The following is a 27,524-nucleotide window of genomic DNA, read 5'->3' as shown; positions in this document are numbered from 1 at the left end:
TTGGCCTTGGGCTAACTGGGGCCCCCCTTAGAGGTTGGGGACCCTCTGAAGGTGTTCATCCCCCATGCATTCCAAGGGTTGCAGGGCTCTACATTAAGCCCCAGCTCCAGGGTTTTGTGCATCTTTGGGTGGAGCTACAAATAGTGCAGCAAAAACAACGTACATGTTTCATTTTTGGGTACCCCGCAGCTGCAATGAATCAAAGACAAACTTCCTGTAAATTCTTCTAGCTCCCCCTTTATTTTATTTCTGTGATGAGGATTAACATGCATTCACTGTCATAACACCTCTATTTTTACTTCGTATATTCATTAATATTTAGCAAAAACTGTTGGACTGTTTTTGACCAACCTCCCATAGGAAAATAACAGTTACACCCACAGCAAAAACTGATGGAAAGATTCTCATGAACTTTGTGAAGCAGCCTGGTCCAACATATTATCCATTTTTGGCTTCATGAAAATCCGTTCAGTAGATTTTGCAACAAAACCCACAAAGAAATGGGGCTCCAATGAGTGTATCTTTGAATATCTTAGCAGATACCCCATTACTTGTGTTTGTCAAGATCAAAAATTTGAAAAGACAATTGACTGGACCCAGGAATAATGTTTCCCTTGATATAAATTAACCCTACATCTGGATTATCTAATTGAATGGCTGCAACTAAAAATATGTATTGAGGCAACTGCTGCTGGGTTCACAGATTCATCATTCTGGATTCAGCCCTCAAATCCGGGTTGTCAAATTCAGGAACAGATCCTTGTATTTGTCCGGTATCCTCAAATTTAGATCCTTGATTTAGGGGCCTGATTAAAGGCACTTGATAAGTGAATTGAAGTAAAAGGAAATCCTAGAGGTTACTTTGTCTGTGCACAGTGTCGTCTGTGGGAAAGGGTTTGAGCACAGGGGATAGCTTTAGGCCACAACCGTTATCTAGAGCCTGCTGTGTAAGACTGAAAGACAAGTGTAGCTGGTTAAGCTCTGTGCTTGCTGACTGCATTTCTCAAGTGTGAGTTGCAGCTGGTTTTTGATGGTGGTATGGGTTTAGTTCAAACACAAGGAGATGATGGACGGAGCACTGAAACTTTTCTGACACTCATCCCAGCCACAGATATGGCTAACACCCCTTATCAGCCAGGCTAGCGTGAATCCATTGGCAAAGAGAGAAGGGATCCACGTCTGGGCATACCCTCCCCACTTAGGGCGAACAAAGCAAACACAAGGAGATGATGGACGGAGCACTGAAACTTTTCTGACGCTCACCACAGCCACAGAGCTGGGTTGAATCCATCATCATTCTTTAGCTCACTTCGCCACCAGAGTTCAGACACAGCTATATGTAAATCAGTCTTGACCCTGTTCCTTATGGGAACAGTCCAGCCCATACTGCCAAACCAGGTCTTCCCTGGACCGGAAACAAGCATCCTGGGACCAGTTTCGGGGTAACACCCCTGATCAGCCAGGCTAGCTTGAATCCAGTGGCATAGTGACCTAGGGACCCACATTTGGCCATACCCTGACAACTTAGGGCGAACAAAGCAAACACAGGGAGATGATAGACGGAGAAGGTTAAGCTCTGTTCTTGCTGAATGTATTTCCCAAATGTGAGTTGCAGCTAGTTTTTGATGGTGGGATGGGTTTAGTACCTGAGCTGAGCAGAGTACCAAGCTGTAGGCCAGGATGAACTCCCAGAGTCTGCTTCTCTTTTTTTTTATATTATTTTTTTATTGAACAAGGCAGTAGGAAGACATTGGTACAGAAATAAAAATAAAAAAGGCATTGTTCACATCAAATTTTTTAACAGTTAGACCATTTTTTAGACAATTTACAAGCGACAAACTGGAGAAAAAAGAGAGGATTAAAAAAGGAAAGAAACCATTGTATAAACCTATAATGGTCCTTGTGCAAAAACCGCAATTTTAGGTAGACAATACCACTGCAAAAGTGCATAGTGCAAAAGTGCAAAAACTGCAATAAAGTGCAATTGCAAGAAGACTTATGATCCAATAAAGTGCAATTTTAAAATGCTAGTGCAATATAGTGCAAAAACAGCTATCATGAAGCAGCAAAGTCAGTTTGCAACGTGTTTGGCAAGATGGGATTTTGTAGCTAGAAGTTGATATACATGGCTAAAGGCCTGGCACAGCTATTTTGGTACAAGGCTTGTTCTTAGACTTGACTGTGCACCATTAACCTGCTACATATGGTTGATGGCCATACACTGCTACTTTGCATGAGAGGAAGACTGGCACAGGGCCTAGTTTTAAGCAAGCTCCGGCACCAGAGCTTCCTTCGCATGGGCAGAGTCTATGGGTCATATTTACAAGGGAATGGTGTAGCGTGGCATTAAGCACAAAATGCTAATGCCACGCTCTGTCATTCCAAAAACTCAGAGATGAGCCATATTTACAAAGATAAGGCACATCCCTGCATTTTCCATAACGCTGGTGCTAATTTAATCTGCTTAACATCAACTCAGTGCAAGGGTGTCTGCATTGAAGGTATGATTGTTTATGTTCAGGAAGGTGTCCTTTCCTGCACATAAACAATCACAAATTGCAATTTAAAACTTTTATCTGTGCTGCTTTGTGCAGCACTCATAATAGATGCAAATTGTCATTTTTAATGATTGTTTATGTGCAGGACGGAACACCTTCCTGCGCATAAGCAAGTATTCATGGCAATTTGCTGTGTTCTGTGTGTGCTACACAATGCAGCACACATAGAAACAGCAAAAATGAGGAGAAATTAAGTGTTTCTCTTCGTTTCGCCATTTTATGACCAGGTTTTCCCTGGTCCTAATTTTGGCACAACCTTCTATTTACGCCACCCATGTAAATAGGGGGCAGCATCAAAAGCAATGGGTGTTGCGGTGGAACGCCCACCACAACACCCATTGCCCTCCCCTTTCACGTTATGTATAGCGTGAAAGGGTGCCTTATTTTCAAAGGGACGTTAAGTGGCTCAACGCCAGACTGCTGCTGATCCAAGGGACATGTTCAAGGAGGTGTTACATAATGACACATACATCAATATGTTATCAATGTTCCCATCCATCTCAGGGTGACATTTTGAGATGTTGCTTGAGACTCATCTGTAGGTTACATTTTGCAGTAGCTAAGGTTGCTAACTCCTGAGATGCTGCTTTAGACTCATCTGGAGATTACAGTAAATTGTCACTAGAGTTGTTTACGCCTGAGATGTTGGTTGAGATGTATCTGTGGGTGACATTTTGGAGTAGCTAAGGTTGCTAACTCCTGAGATGCTACTTGAGACTCATCTGTAGGTTACATTTTGATGTCAGTAGGGTTGTTATCTCCTGAGACGCCGGTCGAGATGTAACGGTGGGTGACATTTTGGTGCAGCTAGGGTTGTTAGCTCCTGTGATGCTGCTTGAGAATCATCTGTCTGCGAAATGTAATCACTCTTCGATTCCTTGCCTGGGGTACTAAACGCTCTATAAAAGCAATGTGCCTTTACAATCACAATTTTGGTGAAGCCAAGGTTGCTGACTCCTGACTGGCTGCTTGAGACTCATCTGTAGGTTACATTTTGGTGCAGCTAGGGTTAACTCCTGAAATGCTGCTTGAGACTCATGTATAGGGGAGATTTTGGTGCAGCTAGGGTTAACTCTTTGTATGCTATTTGAGACTCATCTATAGGTGACAGTCTGGTGCAGCTAGAGTTCCTAACTCCTTAAATGCTACTTGAGACTCATTTATAAGTGACATTTTGGAGCAGCTGGGGTTCCTAACTCCTGAAATGCTGCTTGAGATTCATCTATAGGTGACATTTTGGTGCAGCTAGGGTTAACTCTTGAGATGCTATTTGAGACTCATCTATAGGTGATGTTTTGGTGTAGCTAGGTTTGTTAACTCCCGAGATGCTGCTAGAGACTCATCTATAGGTGACATTTTGGTGCAGCTAGGTTTACCTCCTGAGGTACTGCTTGAAGGTCATCTGGGGTGACATTTTGATTTAGCTTGGGTTGTTAACTCTTGAGATGCTACTTGAGACTCATCTATAGGTGACATTTTGGTGCAGCTAGGGTTCCTAGCTCCTGAAATGCTGCTTGAGACTCATCTATAGGTGACATTTTGATTTAGCTAGGGTTGTTAACTCTTGAGATGCTGTTTGAGACTCATGCGGACAGTTCTGAGAACATTGGGGCATATTATCAAGACAGGCGATAAATTATCGCCGCTTTAGCGGCAGAAAACTGCTGCTAAAACTGCGATAATGGGCTTGATAATATGCTTTATGATATTCCAATTGAAGCTCAGGTTAGATGTGAAGGACATCTAACATGGGCTTCAATTAGAATTCCATAGAGCATATTATCAAGCTCATTGTCGCCGTTTTAGCGGCGATAATTTTATCGACTGTCTTGATAATATGCCCCATTGTTGTCAGGACAATTTCTTCTATAAAGGTAAATGCGCCTCTAGCAATTGTTAGTTTTAGATGCTGGGTGTCCTGTCAGTCACTGTTAATTTGCTTCCTGTAAACTCGAGTTTTCAATGAAGACTACTCACTGGCTGCAGCTCACGGGGCATTGGATTGGGCTGCCTGGATTTTTGTTGGATTGCTTGCTCTGTTGGTTCCCGGTCGCGGCACCCGCTCCTCGGTTGTACTGCCGGACCCGCCCACACCGCTGCGGGACTGCGAGGCAGTTCCCAACACACCTGCAGCCTCTTCCTGCAGCGGCTACGCCCCCCCGCCTGGCTCAACTATAACTGTTCGTTACACCCGCTTCGCGGGTGCTACTTACTGGCAGCAGCTCACAGGGCATTGGATTGGGCTGCCTGGATTTTTGTTGGATTGCTTGCTCTGTTGGTTCCTGGTCGCGGCACCCGCTCCTCGGTTGTACTGCTGGACCCGCCCACACCGCCCACACCGCTGCGGGACTGCGAGGCAGTTCCAAACACACCTGCAGCCTCTTCCCGCAGCGGCTACGCCCACCTGCCTGGGAGGATTAAATTCAGGCTACTCATTCCGCGCTGCGGGACGCGCGCGGGACGAAGCGCGGGGTTAAGCCCGGGCAAAGGGCGGGCCCTCTGAGGCCCTCGCAGGCCAGTGTAGGCTGGGCTGGGCCTACTCTCTTAGGCCTGTATTGTACTGGAACTGTGGACCTCGATACAGGCGACGGACATGGCATCGCCGTCTGGGGAGGGAATTACTGGGAAGGTGGGAGGATCTAGAAATGGGACATTGGACAAATATTTCTCTAGGGTCCTGGGTGATGGTGATAAGGAAACTTCTATGGCTGAGCGTAGGGCAGAGCGTCGTCGCTCTGTTGAAAGCATGAAAAATAGGTCTCTTATCGACACCGCTCTTCACTCTGTCGCCCAGGAGGGAGGTACACCTAACATTAGCGAGGATCCATTATCTCAGGATGGCGTTCCTCTTTTATTGCGGGATTGTACTCCCACCCCCTGTTTGCCTCCCGACCAGATTGTAAGTGTCTCCCCCCCTCCTAGTCTTTGTTGTACGGCTGTTGATCTAATCACCCAGACCCCCACTGCAGTAAAGCCAAGGGAGATGAAGCCGAAACAATTAGTTGTGGTACGGATGCATGGCCCACCACCCGGTAAGAGAAGAAGGAAGTTGAGGGGAGGGCAGGGTAAACCCAAAATTCCCCACTCCGATTTCGGTAAAGCATCAAAGCCCCCTACCATCCCTGATATGGCAATAGTGGAGGTGCCAGAATTTCTTCCAACTCTGCCACTATCGTTAGTAGTGGCTTCACCTGTCATGGGTACCAACACTTTAGACCACGACACTACTCCTGGGGACCCATCACCGAATACATTACTTCCCGATACATCATTGGGGAACTTGGAATCCTTACTTAGGTCCCTGCTCCTGCCCATTAGTGAGAGCATAAAGAAAGTTGAGATTAGACTGACCATCCTGGAGACTGTCATAAGTAGTATGGTTACCTCAGCTAAAGCCCAGGTGAGTGGGGCTGCTCCGCCCGCAACCTCGGTTAGGTTACCCTCTACCAATGTTCCTATTGCTCCATCCCAGCTCCCCAAACCGAAGTCACAGTCCCCTGGTAGGGCCGACCCTGTCTACCAAATACCGCACCCTCTAAAGCATGTAAACATCCCAGTAGCAGGGCCGGTGGGCGATTTCCAAAGGGGACCGATAATGGCCCCCACAGGAAATATGCGGGAGGAACAGGGAAGCGCCAGACATATTAGAGCTCCAGTGACCAAAGGGCCACAAGTGGAGATACCTCCACAAGCGGTGCCTTTTGTGGTCGTCTTGACAGGGGTTCTGCCGTTATTAGATAACAAGAGGGAGGGCTACGCCCAATTAAAAAATAAAATTATGCACTGGTTGCGTACTTATAGGCCCATTTCACATAACATCGATGGGGACATAGTGCATGTCAGGCGGCTCAATTGGTTGGGTAGCAGATGTAAAGATATTGAGGGTGACCTGGTGGTGGTTAATTTAAGAGACCCGCGTGCAGTGGATTACATATTAAATTGGCCCACTGGAAACGGGGACAATTGCATTACCCCACGAGCTCTGACATACTTTTACCCTAGATCAGTGGTGCTTCCCCCAACCTTTACAAGTGGGCTGTACCCCTTCCATGCCAACCCTCTGCCACTATATAGTAATAGCTATGCTCCATATGGCCAGCACCCCGCCCAGGTGGCTGACCCTCTTGGCTGGATCACGGCACCCCAGAGATACAACAGAAATAACAACAGTAGAATGGAGCACTTGAGGCCCTTTACCCCTCTGGAGACAGGCAACAGGTTCTCGTTGCTATCCGGTATGGAAGACTGCGACTGATGTCTACAGTCTATGGGGGAGGGGGGTGGCCGACCAAGTGTGGCTAACCTAAAGGGCACAGATCTTGAGGCACTAAGGGTGGCAAGATGTAATGACAACAGACAGGTAGGTCCCTTAGTAGCCCAAAGTACGGATAGCAGCATCACCAGAGACACTACGGATGTATTGTGTATAGACACCATAGTTGGTAGCATTGTATCCCCCAAGCCATCTACCTATGTGGATGCCATTTCCATGCCCAAGGAGGGGGGAAGGTGTGGGAGCAAGGGGGCCCCTGGTATAGCTCCTATAGGTTACAGGGTTATACACCTGTTATCTTGGAACGTTGCAGGGTTAAAAAGGAAGATGGCTCTACCGGAATGGCACACATTCATTGAGAAGTTTGATGTTTGCCTGTTCCAGGAAACCTGGAGCCTGCTCCCACTACACAAATCTGGCTATACTACATATTTTTCCCCCGCAGTAACCAGTGGGAAGGGTAGACCCGCGGGAGGATTATTGGTTTGGATCAAAATTGATCTGGATTGGGATGTTGTCATTCATGATTCAGTGTGTAGGGATGTACTACACCTCTCCTCTAGGGGATACATTGAGGGGAGCAGGCTCGAATTATTTAATGTTTACGCTAGAGGGGCACCGGGGGACACTTCCTCAGTAATCTTAACAAGTTTAGACTTAGCATTAGCTAAGTGTCCCCCATCTGCTAAAATTATAGTGGGCGGGGATTTTAACTGCACGTTTGAACCCCTTAGTGGGGATAATCCTTTGGGTACTGAGGGGGAAGATTCTAGATGGTCTATCCCAGCCTTGTCACTACCCCCTATTCGAAAATGGTCAGCAAGGGCAATACAAATTAATGCCCTCACTAGGGAACACAATTTAAGAGCACTCAACGGCAGGACTATGTCCGACAGCGTTGGTGCAATGACCTTCAACAGGCTTAATGGTCCGTCTAGAATTGATTACATCTTACTGGACGTTAGATTGTGGAAAGACCTAATAGATATGGAAGTGGTGGCTACACAGGATAGTGACCACAACCCCCTCTGTACCAATTTTAGGTGGGGTAACCCAAAGGGTGGGGGGATGAGTGTTCCCATGAGGTTAACCAAACAGGTTGTCCCTTACAATAGTAACCGTAGGTTGAAATGGGACAAGGCCCAATTGCAGGAAGATCAACTTGGGAGTATAAAATCTCTTGTGGTAGATTTGACCTTGGACTTGGCAGCACGGGAACAGGGAATGGGAAGCGCCCCGGAGTCGCCCATTGCCTTTGATACAGCCTACAAAAACACAATAGAGCAGGTGAGCCAATATTTTTTATCCAAAGGGAAAAGCGTAGAGTCAATAATATACCTCCCATTTCCAGTAATCCCTGGTACTCGGCCCAGTGCAAGGGAAAAAGGAAGGAGCTAACAGCTGCCCTACTTAAAAAAGATCCCTCACTAGTTAGAGCGGCTAGGAAGGACTATTTAAGGGTAATGGCACTGGCCAAACGAGAGTGGGAGGAACAACATTGGCAGGACCTACACTGTGCTGTTAGTATGAGGAATTCAAGGTTATTCTGGGACCTTATTAATAAAGCTAGGCAGCAGAGCGCACAGCCATTAGCCGCCCATATAACAAGCCAGCAATGGTTTGACCATTTTTCGGCACTATATGGTGGAACTGAAGTCCCCCCTTGTTCAACGGCAGCCAGGGGTAGAGAAGGGGAACTTACAAGGGAGCTTGAGGATCCATTTTCACCCTCGGAAGTAGTAGTGGCTATCAGACATCTGACCCCGAAGAAGGCGGCTGGCCCGGATGGGATCCCGGGGGACCTTTTGATAGAGGAACCTAGGGCTTGGGCCGACCTAATTGCCCTCATAATGAATCTGATTGCCATGGGTCATCCCGTGCCAGACTCTTGGAAGGGGGCTGAGGTGGTCACTGTGTTTAAAAAGGGGGCTAGAGAGGACCCTGCCAACTACAGACCCATCAGTCTGATAGACGTGAATCAGAAAGTGGTTGGCAGGGTCATTATCTCAAGGGTTGGAGCTTGGATGGAAGAGGAACAAATCCTCTCCCACCTTCAAGCAGGATTCCGCCAGAAGGTGGGTACGATGGATCAGGTCTTTCGCTTTTTTGTCATCTATTGGAAGTCAGTTAGCATCAAAAGGGGTAGCCTTTACATGGCTTTCATAGATCTCAGAACGGCTTTTGACCTGGTCCCTCGAGTAAGGCTGTGGGAGACGTTGGAGAAGATGGGTTTCCCCGGTTCTCTTCTGAGTTTTATTGTAAGGCTCCACGAGGGGAATTATGCGAGGATCAGATGGGGCATCCAGGGCCAGCTGACAGATAGGGTGCCCGTGAGGAGGGGAGTACGCCAGGGATGTGTTATGGCACCGACCCTCTTCTCTCTGTTTGTGAATGGAGTGGTGGATCATCTGAGAGAGGAAGAGGCGGATGCACCATCCCTGGCGGGGGAAAGAATCCCCACTCTACTCTTCGCGGACGACACCATACTGATCTCTAAATCCCTGGTGGGACTCCAAAAGCTTCTGCTCCGATTCAGCACCTTTTGCACAGATAGAGGACTTACCATTAACACCTTGTAAACTAAGCTTATGGCTCTTTCACCCTCCAAAAGATTTAGAAATAATTTTACGCTCAATGGGGCACCCTTGGAGTTGGTAGATTCATTCGACTATTTGGGGGTGCGGGTAAATAGTCGGATGAATTGGAAGGACCACCTGGCTAAAATGTTACTCAGCCATAAAAGAGTGTCAGGGGTGACCTTGAGAGAGCATCGGGAGTCAATGAGTAAACCTGTGGCACCGGTCATGGCAATTTATGAGGGCCAGATTCTCCCGGCCGCACTATATGGCTCCGAGCTGTGGGGGTTTGAAAATGTTTCAGAGCTAGTTGCAGCGGAAAACAAGTTTCTGAGGGACTTGGTGGCTCTTCCTGTTTCTACCCCGCTAACTCCTTTGCGGCTAGATCTGGGCAGGCGATCCTTTAAAGATCTTGTGTGGCTGCGCCCTCTATTGTTTTGGGTTCTGTTGCGAAGGACCAGGGAGCTCGCCAACTATGCTGCTGTGCTGGATGAACTAATTTTGCTCGACATCGGTAACAAGATCGGGTGGTTGAGCAACGTGAGGCAGTTGGTGGTGCAATTGGGCCTGAGGGATGTGTGGGCGAGTCAAATACCACCCCCCAAACCGGTGATTAAGAAGTTATATTGGGACTGGGTTCAGGCAGAGGCAACACGCAGTGGGGTTGGGGGTTTACTCACAGAGCGGTTCTTAGAGTTTAAATGTTCTAGGAAGTTGGAACCCTTCCTCGACCTCATAGCCAAGCCTCTGGATAGAGCCCTTTATTTAAAACTCAGGTATGGGACCCTTCCGGTGCACGAGTTCACCTCGGGGTGGACTAATGTTGGTGGTCCTCCGCGCCCCTGCCCCGGGTGTGCGGCTCCAAAGGAGTCTGTGGCGCATTTACTTTTTGCCTGCCCCGCTTATAAAGTTGCCAGGAAGGGTTGGGTTTGAGGTGCCATAGAATGGCCCTACGAGTTCTCTCCACTGACCCGTCTTCCCCTGCCATGGTATGCGGGGTGGCTAAATATCTGAGTAGTGCATGGTTGACTCGTATTAGGAGGATGAAGCAACACTCTTCCCCGCCAAATAGCTAGCAGGCCCCTATTGGCAGGACGTTATGTTGATGATTGGTGTGGCTTTTGAAGTCATTCTAATCATTATGCAATAGTGTACTGATAAGGATGTTTTGGTTGGGGCCTCATAATAATCATCCAATGTACTGTATAATGTGCAGCCTTCACTTTTTAATAAGGGAATTTTATTGTTGGTAGGTTTTATCCAATGTTTTTTTTAACAAAAAGTAATGTATAATTGTATAAAATGTATTCTTTTATGGTGAGAATTTTTACCGAATAAAGATTTATACAACAACAACAACAATTGTTAGTTTTAGATGCTGGGTGTCCTGTCAGTCACTGTTAATTTGCTTCCTGTAAACTCGAGTTTTCAATGAAGACTTAAAAATTTAAAAAAAAAAAAAAAGAACAGCCAATGGCACGTCATACGTCTCAAAAGTTGGGGGCATGTCATCAGTTTTAAAGACGTGGGGTCCAAGGATGAGTGATGTTACTTTCCACAACCAATGACTTTGATAGAATAATGTCTTGTATTCAACTGTCTCAAAATTGCACAGGGTCCATTGTCTTTCAGGAGGAACTGCTGGGTCTGCAATGGTAGACTACTATTAATAGTGCAACAGGTGTAGTGGCACTAGGGTCCAGATTTGATAGGGGCCACAAAAACTAAAATTATGACTGTATCTTGCTTCCCAGTCAGAGGAGAGGGTTGGGGGTGCAGGAGGTATGCGGTCGGGTATAGTGTTTCCCTAGCTTGCTCTAAGGCCCCTTGCACCCTGGCTATGCCACTGTAATGTGTATTTTTAAAGAGCACTGTCGCACGTGGGGGTATCCCGGCGCTGAGAAAGTGTGATTCCCTAGCCCTGCCTATGGTAGGTGGGTTAATTGAAAGCCAGGTCTGCCACAACCGAGGACTCTAACGTGAAAAATTCCCATCGGTATGTCTTCATACTCCTCTCTCTCTGCCCAGGCATCTTTCGCTTGTGTCCTTTATCTGCAGCTTTGTATACATATTTTTAATCCCGTTCAGAAATGATAGGATGTCAAGAAGGATCTATAATAACACCATTTTTTTTATTTCACTTCAAAGACTTTGCAATTTCTGATCCATGTGACATTCACACTCCTTCAGGGTCAAACAACATCTTGCAGCCTTCATAAAATGATTAAATATTTTAAACAGCAACTGCTTATACCTCCACGGCCCCTCGAGACTGATACTGTTATCGTTTTTGTCAAAGCCAGTTTCCATCCGCATTTGTCATTCCTGCTTGCATTTATGAGTTATCAATCGCCACGTCAAAATGCAAAATAACTGATGTTCATATGGCGCTACTGGATGGCCTATCCGGGGCTTTTAATCAATGCTGATTTTTATTTTCCATACCCATACATAAATCTTTACCATTCTGGGCCGCATATAATGCGTTTGTACAAAACGCAGTGACAGAGGCAGTAGTTATATTATCAAACATTATACCCCCAGGCTACCTGACTATCAAGGGCTTTCAAAAGGGAACATTGGGAATTACTGTGCAGATGAGATGGCTGCCATGGAGAGTGTAAGGGATTGATTGCTGCCGTGTATAAATCAACATCGTGCAAGCTAATCTTTCTCACTTAGATGCAGTCTAAATACTTCACCGAGCATGAGGTTGTGCGCGTGCGTGCGTGCCTGCGTGTGGGTGGTTGCTTGTATGAAGCTACGATTTTCATTTCAATATAACGGCGTGTCTCCCATATTTTTTTTAATTCCAGTGGACTAATTCTCACCCTAACGGCGTCAGTGCTTAATTTCTGCCTTCGGTTGCAGGTGGTGGGCACCAATACTCATTAGTGAGGACCATGTCTTATCCTTTTTTCATTAGTTGTTGCCCTACAGCCTGTAGCGGCTCCTCCACTATGGTGGAGGCGCGTCGCCCCCCTGCCAGCAGCATAACATTTTTAAGATAAAAGGATAATAAAATGGGTTTATTATTTTATTTTTCAAGTTCTAAGGGCTGAGTCTTGGGGTGGGGCCATGGGTATGACAGTCACGGTGGGGGAGTGGTTGCACTGGTGTCAGTGTGCATGTCATTTTGGTCAGCCGTCTTAGGACTGCCAAACTGGAATGCGCACTAGCTGTCTCCAACCCAATCTAGGTTGCTGGGTTGGAGACAGCTGACACAGGCTCCCAGTCTCTCTGGAAGCATACTTCCTGGCTGCTCTCATGAATGAGAGAAGTGCCAGGGTTGGCTGAAAGGGAGTCTGGGAGCCTGTCTGGAGCCACAGAGGAGCAGAAGAGGTAAGTTATTTTTTTTCTTATGTATTTTCACCTCTGTTGATGCCCCCTACCCCCGCCACTCTGCCGTGACACCAGCCGCTACTTCCCAGAGCAGAAAGAGAAAGGCAGCAATATTGGAGATAGAAAAAAGGAGAAGAAAGAAGAAAGCATTGTCAAAGAGAGAAAGCAGGGATGAAAAGAATCTGCAAGAGTTAGACAGAGGGGAAGGAAGTGTAGACTTGTTGAAGAAATCCCGGCATGAGAAGGAATCACGACTAGGTTCTATCCGCAACATCAACGTGAACCACACCAGTGGTTGGCCCCTAAGGAAAAATTGTCTTCTTCCGCATGGATTTTGGGACAAATTAGGCACTGGAGGAAGTGTAGTTTTTAAAATACCATCAAATCTAGGACCCTCAGTTTGAGTTGCCGGAATTAAAAAATAATTTTCAGGGCCATCCATCAAGCGAAGGCCGAGAAAAAAGGGAAGGGTCCAAAAGGCTTTTTCCCCATGTTAATTTCTATGAGAAACATTAGACACGGCTACTGCCCGAACTGCTAAACACAATTACAGCAAATTTGGCAAAAAAGTAGCTCTCTGTCCAGAAAGCACCCTAGTTGTTAAATGGTGTAAATCCATTCAGTAGTTGCTGAGAGATTTAAAGATTTCTCAGATATACAACTGAGGCCACAGTGGATCCACGACCACTCGCGATCTCGTGTCTGAGATCTGATTGGCTGCCGACACTTCAAACTAGGAAGTGTTGGCAGCCATCTTGTGACTCGGTTGAACTGAGTCACATGCAAAATGTAAAAAAAGAGAAGGGGGCAGGGTAGAAACACCCTGAACCCCTATGCCTATCCGAGTGCTCAAAAGCATTTTTTTAATTTTTTGGCAGGAATCGTGTTGGGCCTCCGAATACCGGCAACGTTTAAAACAAATATGGAGCACGGGTTGCTGTGCTTCATTTAATTAGGTCCCCAGGTGGGCCAGGTCCCAGGGGCAAGTACATATAATCATGGGGGGGGGGGGGCCCCGTCGGGCTGCTTGCAGCCCTGTAGACTGCCACCTTCCCGGGGTTAATTCACATATATGCAGGGGCCACGTGGCCCACCTGCAGCTCAGGAGACTGCCACCTCCCCGGGGCTAATTGACTGAAATGCGGGGGCAACACAGCTCCCCGCATCCCCATGGACCACCACCTCCCCGGGGCTTTATTAAAAAATTATGCGTGGGGCGGCTTCAGCCTCCCCAAGCAGCCCTGTGGACTGCCAGCAGCCCGGAGCTAATTGACCAAAATGAGGGGGGCCACATGGCCCCCTGCAGCCCCAGAGGCCGCCACCTCTCCAGAGCTATTTTTTAAAAAAAATGTGTGGGTGTGTTCCAGCCCCCTCATGCAGACCCGGGGACCACCACCTCCCCCGGGCAACTGTATAGTAAATTATATTTGGGGACAGATAATTCATAAACATTTTAAACCAAAGAGGAAAACGTTATGCACAGTAATTAATCAAAATCGAGAGTATTGCAGCAATCTACAACATATAAAACAGTTAATATTTCATGATTTGGGACGCAATTCGACTTATAATTTTAAATATATCACAAATATCAATTTCCATTTAAAAGATGGAGGAAAGGATAGTGGGGAGGTGATCCCTGAATGCAATGGCACTGATCATTATAGAGATATGTACTTTAATCAGAAATAGTGCAATACCATCATCTCAAATGATGATAACATTGTCCCCTTTGCATCAAATACAAATATTTGAATTGCATTAGTCATAATTACTATTTCAGTGATGGAGGAGGGGGTACCAGGGAGAGGATCCATGTTTCTAATAACCATAATATCAGAATCAATCTGTTGAAGTGCCATCATACCAATTCATAACCACAAAGCCCCCTAAATCAAATATAAATTAAGAATTCATAATTGCAATGTTATTCCATCAACTCCTCCTCAGTCAAGCCCTGAATGGGCCAAGTGGTAAATAAGATCTCAAATGTATTGGCCATAATATATTGTGTTTCATAAACCTGTGAAACAAAATGTTACTCCAAAGAGTATCCCCAGAACGTTTTTGACAAAAAATGGTTCTTATACTCAAGGGGTAGTGTTAGATTTGGGGTCTCTAGTTGACACAGGTAGGTACTTGTGACAAATAAGGACCCTTGCCTCTAGTCACGGTAAAGGGGTACACTCCTAAAATAAACCCTGCTCACCCCCTTGGTAGCTTGGCACGAGCAGACAGGCTTATCTCAGAGGCGTTGTGTGTTAAGCATATGTAACCACATACAGTAACCCAGTGACAACACTACAGATGGACACCACACAAGGTTTTATATCAAAAATAAGTATACTTTATATAGATTTACCACAAGACCATAAACAACAAAAATACAAAATACTGTTACTTTAAGATGGTAGATTTAGATTAGTTCAGTTCAGTTCTTAAAATACGACACTTTGCGTCAATGTACCTTATGTTGCGTTGCGCTTCCACAACCAGCAAGGTCGCAGCTAGGGAAATGAGGCAAAGTTCAGGTGCAAAGAAAAAAAGATGTGAAGATCTTCCAGATGCGGCACACTTCTCCGGGGGATGCGAGAAGTTCTCGGTTCGATGCGTGGACTGCAGCGGCGACACCCTTGTTCAGAAGTGCTATGGCAACAGCTTCAGCTGCGACACTCTTCTCCCACGATTGCGTGAAGCTTCCGCACAATGCGACAACTACAGCGGCGACATCCTTGTTCAGAAATGCGACGGCAGCAGCTCCGACGGTGGCGCGCTTCTCGGGGATGCGAGACGCTTTCCTCGATGCGGTGAAATGCGACAGTTCCAGTGGCGACACCCTTGTTCAGAAGTGCGACGGCAGGCAACAGCGACGGCGAAACGCTTCTTCCTCTTTGCGAGACTCTTCTCTTGATGCGGTGCAGTGCGACAACTCCAACGACTACACCCTTGTTCAGAAGTGCGATGGCAGACAGCAGCGACGGTGACACGCTTCCACTTCGTTGCGAGACACTTCTCTCGATGCGGTGCAGTGCGACAACTCCAGCGGCGACACCCTTGTTCAGAAGTGCGACGGCAGCAGCAGCGACACGCTTCAGCTTCGTTGAGTCACGCTTCCAGCTCCTTGTGACACGCAGTTCCTCAGAAGGCCCAAACGGTAGCAGGCACTTCCACAAGAACTCTGGGGAGCTGGGAGTTGAAGTCTGTTGTCCCTGAGACTTCAGCAGGAAGCAAGCTCTTTTCCAAGCCCTTGGAGATCCTTCACAGGTTGAAAGCAAAGTACACAAAGGCAACCACTGCAGGCCAATCCCCCAAGCAGCACTTCAGCTTGGGAATAGTCTTTCCTCAGTTTCTTCAGGTTCCTCTCCTCAGTAAAAGTTTCTTCTTGTAGTCCAAAAGTGATCCAATTTCTTGGGATCAGGGTCCCAATAGTTATACTCCAAAATCCTTTGTTCTCTGAGGGGAGAGGGTCCTTTGCCCAGTCAAAACCAGTTCCCGAGCACTCTGTTTACCAGACTTCTCCTTTCCTTTCACAGTGCAGGGCAGAAATATCAGATGCCCCACAGGAGGTGGAGCCAGCATTGTGGAGGGAAAGCACAGCCCTGCAGCACTTTAGTTGACATGATTCCTTCTCTTCTTTCACTGTGCAGGGCAGAGACATCAGATGCACCACAGGGGGTGGGGCCAGCACTGTGGGGGGCAGGCACTGTCCTATTCAGGTCCCAGGTGCAACTTCTCCCTCCCATCTAGATGCAGATCTCTCTATTCACCACTGGGCTGACTCATTCTGTCTCCTGGAATCCCCCAGCCCTGTCACTCAAACTCCGACAAGGAATACACAACCTAGCAGAGGCAGGTTTGGATAATTAGACAAGAATATACCTACTTTCTAAAAGTGGTATTTTCAAACACAGAATGTTAAAACCAACTTCACTAAAAGATGCATTTTATCATTCTGAGTTCCGGCATACTAAACTCAAATTTCTACCACGTTCTCTGAGTCAGTTAGGATCATAACATGTAATAATCTAACTGCCCATTCTGGCCTATGGAGAACAGGTAGCCTTGCAACAGTGAAAAACGAAAATGGATGTAATTCACTATTAGGACATGCCACACACACCATGGCTTGTCCTACCTTATTCTTACAATGCACCCTGCCCTTGGGCCTACCATAGGGGTGTCTGATATGAAGAAAAGGGAAGGTTTAGGGACTGGCAAGTGGGTGCACTTGCCCAGTCAACATGGCAGTACCAGACTGCACACAGGCTCTGCAATGGCAGACCCGAGACACACTTTTACAGGCTGCTTCTGTGGGTGGCACAACAAGTGCTGCAAGCCCACTAGCAGCATTTGGATTACCAGCCCAGGACACTTCTGGTGCACTGTACTAGGGTCTGACTGGTAAACCAAACCAGCCAATCATGGAATCACTAATCCATACATCAATTTACAATAGGAAGAGCATATGCACTTTAGCACTGGTCAGCAGTGTTAAAGTGCCCAGAGTCATAAAACCAATAAAAACAGGTCAGACAAAATACAGGAGGAAGGCAAAAGGTTCAGGGATGACCCTGCAAAAAGGGACAAGTCCAACAGGTAGGAAGACTATTGCCCCAGGAGACTATTGTCTTACTGTCCTATGCAGCCACACATTTCCTCTTCATTGTTGAGACCTTGAGGGACTTTAGTTTGTAGCTCTATTATATATTTAGACTCCAACGTCCGTAGTTTTTTAACTCTATCCCCTACTCTTTCATCTTTCTGCACCTGATCTACACAGGGGAATTGAAGCAGATCACAACTGCTGTTATGTTCTACTTCAAAATGACGGACAACAGGAAAACTCTGATAATTTTTAGCAATCGCCCACATGTACTCAAGGACTCTCTTTTTAGTGGGATGGATAGTACTCCCTACATATTGTTTTGAGCAGGGGCATACTACGCAGTAGAAAGTGAACTCTGAATTGCAATTCAGTAATTTATTTATCTTCTTAAATTTATTGGAGCCTTGTTCTACAACTTTGTATTCAGTAGCCTTGCTGCTATATTTGAAGGCTTTACATTTCAAGCAGGGAAATGAACCAGTGATCATATCTTTCTTTATAGGGGTCGTCCTATAATGGCTCTGTACCCGGTGTCTTTTATAGATAAGCTCCGTCTATATGTTATCTGAGGATGTGATGTAATAGCCCCTCTAATAGTGTTGTCAGTTTGGAGAATATGCCAATTTTTCTTGAAAATCTGCACAACTTTGTACGAGTTCTCACTGAAATTGGTAATCATCCTAATGGCGCCTTCCTGCATATTTTTGTTGGATTTAGTTATAGCCTTCATAGCTAAAAGTTGAGATCTCTTCTCTGTTTCAGTCCTTTTCAGTCCCTCCTGCAGAATACCTCTCAAGTATCCCCTTTTCCCAAATCTCTCTAGGGCATCTGTTTTAGCTTTTTTGTACTCCTCTTCGTTAGTGCAGTTCTGCTTAATACGAAAAACCTAGTTCAGTGGTCAAATCGGATTTTTGATAAATAATAAAGAAAAGGTACTTTTAAAAAGTTATCTTTTTCCTGCCTAAAGCCTTTGGAGGCCCATTTGTATTTATCAGACTTCTGCCTACCAGTTGTTGAAGCTGCATGAAAACTGCTTCCTGAGCAGAGAACAGAAGGCATTGAGCAGAGATGTAGTTGTATTCCCTCGTACAAGATTGTCCCTGGAACTGGATTACCTTCAAAGAGGTCTCTGCTGTCCAAGGCAAATGCTGGCTGGCACCTAGGAAGCGCCCTTTCTTGGTCGCCCTGGCAGGCTTAATTCATAGTGGGACTCTTTTTGACATTGCACTGCCAAATCCTGCTGAACAGGTGTGCTGGAGCTTACAAATAACACTGGAGGTGCACTTAAAAGCAGGAAGCCAAAAGAGTTCTTGTGTATCTGCTGTTTGATTGCTGGAAAACCCAGTTTTGTTCTACTAGAGCTCTATCTCTGGGTTTATTTGGAGGCAGAGTGATTTCCCCAATCTGGAATTTAGTGTTTGATGTGGGAGGACACTGGGATTGTTACAGTGCACTCCCCATACACACCTCAGGCCTTAAACCTCAATTTTAGTGTGACCGAAGACTAACTTGAAAATGTCTAAAGTGATTGGGTTGGCTATTGGTTAGGGCAAGGCCAGGAGTCACTCCCATTCACTAGCTTGTGCCAAGCTTTAATGTGGCATCTCCAGGTGCCCCGTTAGAACACTCCTGTACCAGAGGAAGATCAGAAGAGTACTGAACCTGATGTCTGATTCCTTAGAAGAGCCTAGAACACCGGACCAGCTCGCCATCTTGTACTCAGGATAAAGAAGTAAACTCTGAGGGTCATAAAACTGGCCTCCTGTTAAAGCTACAGGGATACGACAAGCTACAAGAGACCTTGCTTGTAACTGCCGAGCTGACCACTGGCAACTAGGCCTGGCCTGGACTGGGCCTTGTTGTTTGGCCCTTGTCTGGTACAATTTAAGCACCTCTCCTGAGGCCCTAGGGAGCTTTAGAAGTGTAACCCTGTGGTGTATTCGGACTGTAATGTCTAAAGTTAGAAAGTAAAATCTTTGCCTGGTTATTGTGGTTGGTTTATACATTCCACGCTCCATTGTGTTCTGTGGCAAATTATGTCTAGGTCCTGGTCTACTGCTATCATTGGTACTTTATGCTTCTTGGCGCTATTCCTATATGTAACGTTAAAAAAGCAGATCATCTGTTCCCCCTAATGGATTTTTGTTATTTTGTTTGTTCTGTTTTTCTAATTGGGTTTGGGATTTTTATTATTTTGGTTTTCAACCTTTTACTGTTTTGGTACTGCATATTTACTTTACACGTTGCACTAAGTTAAGCCTGTCTGCTCTGTGCCATAGCAACCATGGATTTGAGCTCCGGTTTCAGTGACTGTGAGTTCACTCTGACAAGAGCTGTGGTGGGTAGTCACCCACCCCAGTTAACCACATTTCTTACAACATGGTTTTAGCTGCATGTATGGATTTGATATATGAAGATTATATTTCTGAGAAAATGGATTCAGATTCTGCTTCAACATCTGTTTTCTAATTGGATGTCGATAGAGGGACTATAAGGATTAAAGCTTTTCTAAGAGTATATTGAGTATTGACGAGTAAGAGTTTAAACCTCCTAACTGCAGTTTTCCTAACTCCATTATTCTGTGTAATCTATAGATATTAAGGGTGATTGATCTACCTGGGATATAGTCATTCTGGTTCAGGTGCAACCGGCTCACCACAGTAATTTTACTGAAAAACTTATAGTCCGTTCCAAGCATTGATAATAGACGGTATGAAGTGACCTCCAATGGGCCTTTATCAGGCTTGGAGAGGGATTCTAGTGGTGATCAGCTGAGTGATGGCGGGAGCTGGTCCTCTGTATGTTCAGCCTGGTATAGTTCCAGAAGCTTGGGGGGGGTCTTTAGGCTTTGTAGAACTCCAAGGGTAACTCATAAAGACCTGCAGTTTTATGCGTGGCTGCTCCTCCTCTGATGACTAACATATCTACCACTCAAATTACTTTCATATTTCACTATACTAATTCAACACTGATCCTTTAATGGGTTCCGGAGTAGCGTGCTACTCGCCAAAAAAGCACTTCAACACCCCAACAGGGGTAACAAGCACTTTATAAATACAAACCATTTTCCCTCCTCTATCCCTCCGCTATCCTTCTCAATCCAAATAACTGATTAATATCCACCAACGAGATTACTTTCATATCTCTCTATACTAATCCACCAGTAATCCTTATGGATTCTGGAGTAGCATGCCACTCACCAAGAAAGTTCCTTAACACCCCATTAGGGGTAACAAGCGCCATATGAATGCAAACCTTTTTTTCCCTCTTCTATCCTTCCGCTATCCTTCTCAATTCAAATAACTGACTAATATCCACCACTCAAATTACTTTCATATTTCACTATACTAATTCACCTCTAATCCTTATGGGTTCCGGAGTAGCGTGCTACTCACCAAGAAAGTGCCTCCCTTGCATTAGGGGTAACAAGCGCCATATGAATGCAAATCTTTTTTCCCTCTTCTATCCCTCCGCTAACCTTCTGAATCCAAATAACTGACTAACCTATCCACCACTCTATTACTTTCTTGCATTTTTAGTTCCATAGTGGGATGTGGATTTATAGGGGAATAGCGGGGAAAGTTATTTAATTGCCTCAAATTGTAAAGCGCTCTGATATCCTTCGGGATCAAGTTCGCGCTACATAAAACTTTATAAATAAAAATAAATAAAAAATAAAATAAATTGCTGATAGACTCAGAAAAAACAAGGTCCTTTTGATTGAGGGCATCTAGGTATGTTTCCGCCAATGAGTGAGTCCCTCTTCAGACGTTAAATAAGTCATCTATATAACAGGCCCACAGGGCCACGTTATTGACCCATTGGTCAGGCCCTTCCGCCCAGACCAAGTGCTTTTCACACCAGCCCACGAACAAGTTTGCGTAGCTGGGGGCGAAGCACATGGCCATCCCGGTTCCTCGTTGATGTTTGTACAATTGCCCTGCAAAAATGAAGGTGTTATTTTCAAGGCAGGAACCTTATCATTGTTAGTAGCATGGTGTTGTGTTCTTGATATTTTAGTGCTCTCTTGTCCAAGAACCATTTCATGGCATCTATGCCCTTTTTCTGTTCTATAGAGTGTAAAGGCTAGTTATATCAAACATTATTAATAACATTTCATCCTCCCATTCAATACTCTCAATCAACCTAAAAAAATCTTGAAAATCCTTGACATAGGAACTTAAGTCTTTCACTAAAGGGGATAAAACCTTTGTTTTTTCAGTGAATATATACAAGTGAAATATGACCCTAACTATAACGTCACTATAATCCTTGGTTCCTTCAGCGCATATATATATATATATATATATGTCTCCTTTTGTCGTCCACTTCGTAAACACCAGATCCAGCGGCACATGGTTCACAATTGGGAATACCTTCCTGGTTAGTGTTTTACTTCTTTTTATTAATTAGTTTTTATGTTCAAGGCATATTAACACAGTCTTCATTCCATCTCCAAGAATGGACCGATGATTTTCCGCGAATTGCCTTCTTCTACTATATATATGTATGTACTCTATAACCTAAGAATTTCTAATGTGTGTTTTAAGTTTGGTTTGTATTTTAAGAATAAATAATTTTTTTCTTTGTATAACAAAGGTTTGAACTTTGGGTTTTTTGTTGAATCTATCTATCTATCTATCTATCTATCTATCTATCTATCTATCTATCTATCTATCTATCTATCTATCTATCTATCTATCTATCTATCTATCTATCTATCTATCTATCTATCTATCTATCTATCTATCTATCTATCTATCTATCTATCTATCTATCTATCTATTTATCTATCTATCCATCTATCCATAGTGTAATAGTGTACATCTATGTATAAGTGTTTGCAAAACGCATGTGCTCCTAATGCAATCTAGGTGTGTAGAGGTATTGAACACATTAGACATCTTTATATAAAAGAGGTGTAGGTTCCACACAAGTTTTTTTGGTAATGCAAAAAATGTTTGCAGCAGGGCAAAGATTCTACATACTACATACTAAGCATACACACTATGCGACATTGTAAGCAGAAACATTATAAATCTTTATATATAAGAGGTGCAGGTTCCACACAGGTTTTTTGGTAATACAGGAAATGTTTGCAGAAGGGCAAACTTGAATATTTTGTCCTTTTAATACATGTTAAGCCTATCTGGGCAGAAACTATACCTCAATGTCATTTAACAGAGAGAGAGAGCCCTCAGCAACTGAAAGTTGATAAGTTATATTTTACAAAGGGTCTTTCATTAGGCAGGAACCCGCGTGGAAGCGTTTTTAGTAACACTTGATCCATTTGAGCAAGAAACGATTTTTATTGTGAAAATCAGAAGATAAATTGTGCAGCAAATCCATAATTATGTGGGAAATACCAGAACTGAAAAATCAAGTGACCCTGACTAATATTGTGTGATCCAACTGTGGAAAAATACTCCTTCCCCACTAAAAGGAACCCAACTTTTTGAAAATTCAGCAGCAAGCCGCCAGTTATTCTCTTTCAGTAACAGTATAATGATGTTCTGCATCTCTAAATACTATTGAGACAACCCCAACTGTCATTACTCGCTACCACTTGGTTGGTATCAACTGTGATGCAGCTTAATAAAGAGAAGTCATAGGCTTTTAAAGCTCTTACATCAGTCATTTGGATCTTCACTCAAGAGCAGAATGACAGTAGGAATCCCAAGAAAATTGAACATTTCTCTTCAACATGTTGCTTCGATCTTTCATGCGAGTAGCAGAATCTGGTACACCTAGCAAAAAATTTCAGAAAGCCCCTGGAAGGATTTCAATCTATTATGAATCCGAAACCGGTCCCAGGATGCTTGTTTCCGGTCCAGGGAAGACATGGCTTGGCAGTTCGGGCTGGACTGTTCCCATGAGGCACAGGGTCAGACTGATTTGCATATGGCCATGTCCGAACTGGGGTGGCCGAGTGAGCTAAAGAATGGTGATGGATTAAACCCAGATCGATTGACTGGGGGTGAGTGTTTGATTTGCTCAAACGCTCCGTCCATCATCCCCCTTTTGTATCGCTTAGGATTTCAATCTATCCTTGAACCCAGCATTGGCTCAATTACCTCTCAAAAAATCAGATTTCGCAAAAACTCCACTTTGTGAATCAAACCTCACTTTTATCCTTCTTCACAACCCCCAACATGGCCCTGAAAAATAGTGGCATTCAGCTCAGCACCCATTCATGTTCTTTTCATTCAGTGAGAAAGATCAGTACATTATCTTGATGCCTTGCTTACCTCTTTCATTTGAGCAAGTGAAACTTGATGTACTGAAAAACAGAGGCTACCAATGACAAACCCAAAGGCATGCAACAGTATTTGAAAGTGACAGTGAGACACAGAAGCAGTAAGCTGCCTAGAGTCTAGCTTCAGCTCTACCTGGTGGTATGGCTCAGCCAAATCAATCTTTGATCTTGAGGGTCCCTATAGGATCATTTATTTTAGGGAAAGGATAAGACCCAAACCATAGTTCCTCCGCATGCCATGAATCCTTGTGCCCCTCTCCTCTACATCTTCTTGTGAAGAAGAGGGAATGAGGTGGCTTGTGGTCATGTAACAAGGTGGGTTGCACAGCTGGGTGATGCAAAGTGAGCAGATGCTGCCCGCTTCAGGGAACCGCAGTGATTCACTCGCCCATGAGGTTCTCTCTGTTCAGTGGAACTGTGATTGATAAGACCATTTTTTAATCTCTGAATCTGTCCACTTGCAATTTTGAAACTCTATAAACTGGATCTTAAATTATTTGTCGACCCACACCACAGTGGTGTGAGATTCACCGCTCATGGTCGAATCTTTAGGAATGGAGGACCTTTTGGCCCCTCTTGAGTATGGGCAAATTGAGTTTGGAGGCACATTTTGCAGCCCACCTTGTTACACAACCACAGGTTGCCTTATTCCTTCTTTTGTTATTGTTTTGAGTGCTACTTGCAGCATGGTAAGGTCTTAATTTACCATCAATGCAGCAGTTTGGTCAAAACATTGACATTTACATTTTTTACCTGTATTGACCTTCTAGCCCCTTTTGGACAGTGTGTTCAGACTCTGACCACCGATCCCGAAGTATGGATTAAAACATTTCTCTCAAACAGGCCCACTACACTAGCCTTTGTTTTAGGCCACGCCACCCAGTGTTCTTTTGAAGAATTATAAAATAGTTTTCTTCTCTGATGGTTTCTTCTTCCTATATCACTTCACACATGAGCACCCCTACAAACACTTCTCTAAGCATTTTTTTCGAGCAAGCTTTCAGGTAGTTTCTCGTAAGGTATGTATATATTATTGATTTATCATGAAACACATAATATAAAATGCAGATTTGTATCCTTTAAAGAGTGTTTTGTTTTCTCTCTGGGGTGTCTCTCGCAGAAGGGTCAATTTGTTTGATCATAGATAATGCTTTTCAATATTGGTTTACCGTCCTTGATAAATAAGCATTGCCATTAGGACCACCTTGTTGCTGGTATTATATTATACCCAGGCCCTGTGGTTTACCGTTGGTTACCCCATTATTTTGTAAACGAAGCAGACATTGGCACCAAAAAGTTAATTGATACCTCTTTATTCATCCTCACACGAGCAAGATTTCTACAAAGCTGTCTTCAGCACCAGTAGAGACTCTGCCCTGCAAGCGGAAGCCTACTTTCGAGGTGGAACTTGCATTGCACCTACCCTAGTGCCCAGGAGCAATAAGAAGGGCACCAGCTCCATTCCCTTTGTGCACCCTCCTCTGCCACCTCATTCCACTCCCTCCTCGAAACCCCATTTCACCAGAGACATATTCACAGTAGAGTTACGCGCTACCCCCCCTTCATATGATCAGAGCAATCCCCTTTACTCAGGTGACCCCGATAAGACCCATTATGCCAACTCATGACCTGTGGATGACTGCTGTCAATCCTGGGGAGATCCAGGCTTGTATCATTACCCCGCTAGTCCTCATTCTTGGTTGAGACAACCATATTCAAGAATGCCAGTACAACAGCAGACCACGGTGAAGTGAAGTGAAGGGTATTTTGTGAGAAAACTTTCCAATGGATAAAGGTTTTTTCTGTGCCTGTGACAATGACAGAGTTTACACTTATGTATTTCATGAGGACACAATACAAGGTCAAGTTTATTTATCCCCAAAATACCCTTTTCTCGACTCTTCCTTACTCTACCCCTCCTTGCATCATCTCATACCTCTTTTATTATTCTGATCCCCACAAAACAAGTCTTTCCTAACTCTTCGCTCTGACTCTTCCCCCTCCACCTCCCTTTTACTCATCCCAAGCCTCCTCCTACTGCTATGAGCTCCAAGACATCCCTCCACTATCCTTTTCAATCCAAATAACAGACTATCACGTCCACCACTCAAATTAATCTAATTTTTCACTATACTAATTCACCAGTAATCCTTTATGGGTTCTGGAGTAGCGTGCTACCTGCCTAAAAAGCACTCCAACACATCATCAGGGGTAGCACTATATAAATGTAAACCTTTTTCCCTTTTTAATCCCTCCACTATCATTCTCAATCCAAATACTGACTAACCTACCCACTACTCAAATTACTTTCATTTTTTATATACTAATTCACCACTAATCCTTTTCGGAGTAGAGTGCTACTCGCTGAATTTGTGTTCCGAAGCCTTGTCAGGGGTAGTAAGAGCTATATAAATGCAATTACAATACAATACAATACATACTACATACTAAGCATACCTACTAAGCGGCATTGTAAGCTGCCTTACATTACTAGAAGTGGTACAAAAGGGGGTGGTGATGGACGGAGCATCTGAACCAATCAAACACTCACACCCAGTCAACAGATCTGGGTTTAATCCATCACCATTCTTTAGCCCACTCTGCCACCCCAGTTCAGACATGGCTTAATGCAAATCAGTCTGACCCTGTGCCTCATGGGAACAGTCCAGCCCGAACGGCCAAGCCATGCCTTCCCTGGATCGGAAACCAGCTTCCGAGGACTGGTTTCTGGCATTTCAGCCGTCTTCAGCCCGGCTTGCTTGAATCCAGTGACAAAGTGAGCAAGGGACTCACGTCTGAGCATAACCTGCTAACTTATGGCGAACAAAGTGGTACAAAAGGGGATTGTGATGGACGGAGCATCTGAACCAATCAAACACTCACACCCAGTCAACAGATCTGGGTTTATTCCATCACCGTTCTTTAGCCCACTCTGCCACCCCAGTTCAGACATGGCCATATGCAAATCAGTCTGACCCTGTGCCTCATGGGAACAGTCCAGCCCGAACTGCCAAGCCATGCCTTCCCTGGACCGGAAACAAGCTTCCGAGGACCGGTTTCTGGCATTTCAGCCGTCTTCAGCCCGGCTTGCTTGAATCCAGTGGCAAAGTGAGCAAGGGACTCATGTCTGAGCATACCCTGCCAACTTATGGCGAACAAACTGGTACAAAAGGGGGTGGTGATGGACGGAGCATCTGAACCATTCAAACACTCACACCCAGTCAACAGATCTGGGTTTAATCCATCACCGTTCTTTAGCCCACTCTGCCACCCCAGTTCAGACATGGCCATATGCAAATCAGTCTGACCCTGTACCTCATGAGAACAGTCCATCCGGAACTGCCAAGCCATCCCTTCCCTGGACCGGAAACAAGCTTCCGAGGGCCGGTTTCTGGCATTTCAGCCGTCTTCGGCCCAGCTTGCAAAAAGAACAATTGATGGACAGAATGCAGAACAATGTCATACATTCACCCAGTACAGAGATCTGGGCCTAAATCCATTGTTTTTTTGCTCACCATGCCATTCCAGTCTGGACCCAGCCATATGCAAAACAGTCCAGCCCGAACTGCCAGGCCCATAAGGAACAGGTTCAAGACTGATTTGCATGCGGCTGGGTCCAAACTGGGGTGGTGTGCTGAGCAAAAGAATGATGGATTAAACTCAGATCCTTCTGACTGGGGGGGAGTGTTTGCATTGTCCAGCATTTCGTCCATCAATTGTTTCTTTCGCATATGTCGCCCTAAGTGGGAAGGGTATGCCCAGACGTGCGTCCAAGTGCTCACTACACCACTTGATTCAAGATAGCCAGGCTGATGAAGGGTGGTCCCTTGAAACCGGTCCCAGGATGCTTGTTTCCGGTCCAGGGAGGGCCTGGCTTGGCAGTTCGGGCTGGACTGTTCCCATAAGGAACAGG

Source organism: Lissotriton helveticus, chromosome 4_1, assembly GCF_964261635.1.
Source record: "Lissotriton helveticus chromosome 4_1, aLisHel1.1, whole genome shotgun sequence".
NCBI lineage: Eukaryota > Metazoa > Chordata > Amphibia > Caudata > Salamandridae > Lissotriton > Lissotriton helveticus.
Note: the sequence above shows the minus strand (reverse complement) of the source record.